Below are 5,264 nucleotides of genomic sequence, written 5' to 3' on the forward strand. Positions count from 1 at the left end.
CGATCATACTGGAATAGGATTCACCATCCTTTTGCGTCTGTCACTACACCCAGCACTCACGAGTTTGAAGTTCGTCACAGCCATCCCTTCCCAGATCCTACTCGGAATACCACAGACAAGGTTTAGACTTTCCGGATCTCAGGAATGGTCATCCATGGGTTCTAACTTATACCACGAGGATTCTAATATCTCGGACTCGGTCCCCTGTATTAGATATCCTAGAGATATTCATTCTAGCTTGTTTGCATGTAGAACGGAAGTGTTTGTCAGGCACGCGTTCATAAGTGAGAATGATGATGAGTGTCACATAATCATCACATTCATCATGTTCTTGGGAACGAATGGATATCTTAGAAGCGGAATAAGTTGAATTAAATAGAAAAATAGTAGTACTTTGCATTAAATCATGAGGAATAGTAGAGCTCCACACCTTAATCTATGGTGTGTAGAAACTCTACCGTTGAAAATACATAAGTGATGAAGGTTTAGGCATGGCCAAATGGCCAGCCCCCAAACGTGATCAATATGATCCAAAGTTGAACTAAAAATCATAAGATGTCTAATACAATAGTAAAAAGTCCTATTTATACTAAACTAGCTACTAGGGTTTACAGAAGTAAGTAATTGATGTATAAATCCACTTCCGGGGCCCACTTGGTGTGTGCTTGGGCTGAGCTTGAAGTTTACACGTGCAGAGGCTTCTTTTGGAGTTGAACGCCAAGTTGTAACGTGTTTTTGGCGTTCAACTCTGGTTCGTGACGTGTTTCTGGCGTTTAACTCCAGACTGCAACGTAAAACTGGCATTCAACGCCCTTTTGCATCATTTAAACTCGACCAAAGTATGGACTATTATATATTGCTGGAAAGTCCTGGATGTATACTTTCCAATGTAATTGGAAGCGCGCCATTTTGAGTTTTGTAGCTCCAGAAAATCCACTTTGAGTGCAGGGAGGTCAGAATCCAACAACATCAGCAGTCCTTCTTCAACCTCTGAATCTGATTTTTGCTCAAGTCCCTCAATTTCAGCCAGAAAATACCTGAAATCACAGAAAAACACACAAACTCATAGTAAAGTCCAGAAATGTGAATTTAACATAAAAACTAATAAAAACATCCCTAAAAGTAACTAGATCCTACTAAAAATATACTAAAAACAATGTCAAAAAGCGTATAAATTATCCGCTCATCACTACACTAGAAGGGTCAACTTTGATCAAAGGTTGGACCAAGTCCTCATAGACATTTGTGAAGAGGGTGCTCAATGGAAGAGAGATTCAAGAGGAAAGCCGGTTCAACTAAGAAGGCATGACCTCAAGCCCGTGGCTAGGGGATGGTTGGAATTCATCCAACGCTCAATTATTCCCACTAGCAACTGGTCTGAAGTTATTATAGACCGGGCTATCATGATCCATAGCATCATGATTGGAGAGGAAGTAGAAGTTCATGATGTTATATCCCATGAACTCTACAAGGTGGCGGACAAGTCCTCCACTTTGGCAAGGTTAGCCTTCCCTCATCTCATTTGTCACCTTTGCAATTCGGCTGGAATTGACATAGAGGAAGACACCCTCATTAATAAGGACAAGCCCATCACTAAGAAAATGATAGAGCAAACAAGAGATCCCACTCATGGACAAGAGCATGAGTAAATTCCTCATCATGAAATTCCTGAGATACCTCAAGGGATGCATTTTCCTCCACAAAACTATTGGGAGCAAATCAACACCTCCCTAGGAGAATTAAGTTCCAACATGGGACAACTAAGGGTGGAGTGCCAAGAGCATTCCATCTTGCTTCATGAAGTTAAAGAAGATCAAAGAGTCATGAGAGAGGAGCAACAAAGGCAAGGAAGAGACATTGAGGAGCTCAAGGACTCCATAAGATCTTCAAGAGGAAGAACAAGCCGCCATCACTAAGGTGGACCCGTTCTTTAATTTCCTTGTTCTTTATTTTCTGTTTTTCAAATTTGTATGCTTTATGTTTGTCTATGTTTGTGTCTTTATTACATGATCACTAGTGTCTAAGTTTCTATGCCTTAAAGCTATGAAAATGAATCCATCACCTTTCTTAAATGAAAAATGTTTTTAATTGAAAAAGAAAAAGAAGTGCATGAATTTCGAATTTTAAAACAGTTTAGTTATTTTGATGTGGTGGCAATACTTTTGTCTTTCTGAATGAATGCTTGAACAGTGCATATTTTTTTGAATTTAATTGTTCATGAATGTTAAAATTGTTGGCTCTTGAAAGAATGATGGAAAAGGAGAAATGTTATTTGATAATCTAAAAAATCATAAAAATTGATTCTTGAAGCAAGAAAAAGCAGTGAAAAGCTTGGAGAAAAAAAATGTGAAAACAAAAAAAAAAGAGAAAAGAAAAAGAAAAAGCAAGTAGAAAAAGCCAATAGCCCTTTAAACCAAAAGGCAAGGGTAAAATAAAAAAGGATCCAAGGCTTTGAGCATCAGTGGATAGGAGGGCCCACATGAATAAAATCCTAGCCTAAGCGGCTAAACCAAGCTGTCCCTAACCATGTGCTTGTGGCGTGAAGGTGTCAAGTGAAAACTTGAGACTGAGCAGTTAAAGTTGTGGTCCAAAGCAAAAAGAGTGTGCTTAAGAGCTCTGGACACCTCTAATTGGGGACTCTAGCAAAGTTGAGTCATAATCTGAAAAGGTTCACCCAGTTATGTGTCTGTGGCATTTATGTATCCGGTGGTAATACTGGAAAACAAAATGCTTAGGGTCACGGCCAAGACTCATAAAGTAGCTGTGTTCAAGAATCAACATACTTAACTAGGAGAATCAATAACACTATCTGAATTCTGAGTTCCTATAGATGCCAATCATTCTGAAATTCAAAGGATAAAATGAGATGCCAAAACTGTTCAGAAGCAAAAAGCTAAAAGCCCCGCTCATCTAATTAATACTGATCTTCATAGATGTTTTTGGAATTCATTGTATATTCTCTTCTTTTTATCCTATTTGACTTTTAGTTGCTTGGGGACAAGCAACAATTTAAGTTTGGTGTTGTGATGAGCGGATAATTTATACGCTTTTTGGCATTGTTTTTAGTATGTTTTTAGTATATTTTAGTTAGTTTTATTATATTTTTATTATTTTTTATTTAAAATTCACTTTTCTGGAATTTACTATGAGTTTATGTGTTTTTCTGTGATTTCAGGTATTTTCTGGCTGAAATTGAGGGACCTGAGCAAAAATCTGATTCAGAGGCTGAAAAAGGACTGCAGATGCTGTTGGATTCTGACCTCCCTGCACTCGAAGTGGATTTTCTGGAGCTACAGAATCCCAATTAGCGCGCTCTCAATTGCGTTGGAAAGTAGACATCCTAGGCTTTCCAAAAATATATAATAGTCCATATTTTGCCCAAGATTTGATGGCCCAAACTGGCATTCAAAGTCAGCATAGAAATTCTAGTGTCAAAACGCCAGAACTGGCATAAAAGCTAGAGTTAAACGCCCAAACTGGCACAAAAGCTGGCGTTTAACTCCAAGAAAAGTCTCTACACGTGAAAGCTTCAATGCTCAGCCCAAGCACACACCAAGTGGGCCCAGAAGAAGATTTCTGCATTAATTACTTATTTCTGTAAACCCTAGGCTACTGGTTCTCTATAAATAGGACCTTTTGCTATTGTATTTTTATCTTGGTTCTTCTGGTTCCCCCTCTGGGGCCGAAGCCAATGAACACCATTATCACTTTTGTATTTTCGATGGTGAAGTTTCTACACACCATAGATTAAGGTGTGGAGCTCTGCTGTTCTTCATGAATTAATGTAAAGTACTACTATTTTTCTATTCAATTCACGCCTACTTCTTCTCTATGATATTCATTCGTTCTTCAACTTGATGAATGTGATGATCCGTGACACTCATCATCATTCTCACCTATGAACATGTGCCTGACAACCACCTCTGTTCTACTAGCAATGGCTTGAATGCGTATCTCTTGGGTTTCTAATCTAAGATTGGAACCTTCGTGGTATAGGCTAGAATTATTGGCGGTCATTCTTGAGATCCGGAAAGTCTAAACCTTGTCTGTGGTATTCCGTGTAGGATCTGGGAAGGGATGACTGTGATGAGCTTCAAACTCGCGATTGTTGGGCGTGTGACAGATGCAAAAGGATCAATGGATCCTATTCCAACATGATCGAGAACCGACAGATGATTAGCCGTGCGGTGACAGTGCATTTGGAATATTTTCACTGAGAGGACGGGAAGTAGCCATTGACAATGGTGATGCCCCACATAAAGCTTGCCATGGAAGGGATTATGAATGATTAGATGGAGGTAATAGGAAAGCAGAGGTTCAAGAGGAACAAAGCATCTTCATACGCTTATCTGAAATTCCTACCAATGAATTACATAAGTATCTCTATCTTTATTCTATTTTATATTTTATCCATCTTTTAATTATCAATTCTCCATAACCATTTGAATCTGCCTGACTGAGATTTACAAGATGACCATAGCTTGCTTCAAGCCGACAATCTCCGTGGGATCGACCCTAACTCACGTAAGGTATTACTTGGACGACCCAGTGCACTTGCTGGTTAGTTGTGCAGAATTGTGACAAAGTGTGATTCACGTTTGAGAGTTCCAAGTCTTTGGCGCCATTGTTGATGATCACAATTTCGTGCACCAGAAGTGTACATGAACTGGTTATTTGCAACCATTTCAATAAGTTCCTGGACTTCTGCAAGCGTCTTCTTCAGATGAAGAGATCCTCCAGCAGAGTGGTCCAATGACATCTTAGACAATTCAGACAGACCATCATAGAATATACATATGATGCTCCATTCTGAAAACATGTCAGAAGGACAGCTTTTGATCAATTGCTTGTATCTTTCCCAAGCTTCATAGAGGGATTCACCTTCCTTCTGTCTGAAGGTTTGGACTTCCACTCTAAGCTTGCTCAACTTTTGAGGTGGAAAGAATTTGGCCAAGAAAGCATTGACCAACTTTTCCCAAGAGTTCAGGCTATCTTTAGGTTGTGAGTCTAACCATGTCCTAGCTCTGTCTCTTACAGCAAAGGGAAAAAGCATAAGTCTATAGACCTTAGGATTAACCCCATTAGTCTTAACAGTGTCACAGATTTGTAAGAATTTAGCTAAGAACTGATGAGGATCTTCTAGTGGAAGTCCATGAAACTTGCAATTTTGCTGCATCAGAGAAACTAATTGAGGCTTAAGCTCAAAATTGTTTGCTCTAATTGCAGGAATTGAGACGCTCCTTCCACAGAAGTCAGAAGAGGGT

General features: G+C 39.2%; 1 non-coding gene across 1 annotated transcript; it reads left to right on the forward strand.

Moving 5' to 3' along the window:
* Positions 1-4,817: 4,817 nt before the first annotated feature.
* LOC112787633 (small nucleolar RNA R71) lies at positions 4,818-4,921 on the forward strand. Its single transcript, XR_003195036.1, has one exon. It is a non-coding gene; the product is annotated as a small nucleolar RNA R71 (small nucleolar RNA).
* The last annotated feature ends 343 nt before the right edge of the window (positions 4,922-5,264 follow it).

The sequence above is a fragment of the Arachis hypogaea genome, chromosome 20, assembly GCF_003086295.3.
Source record: "Arachis hypogaea cultivar Tifrunner chromosome 20, arahy.Tifrunner.gnm2.J5K5, whole genome shotgun sequence".
Lineage (NCBI taxonomy): Eukaryota > Viridiplantae > Streptophyta > Magnoliopsida > Fabales > Fabaceae > Arachis > Arachis hypogaea.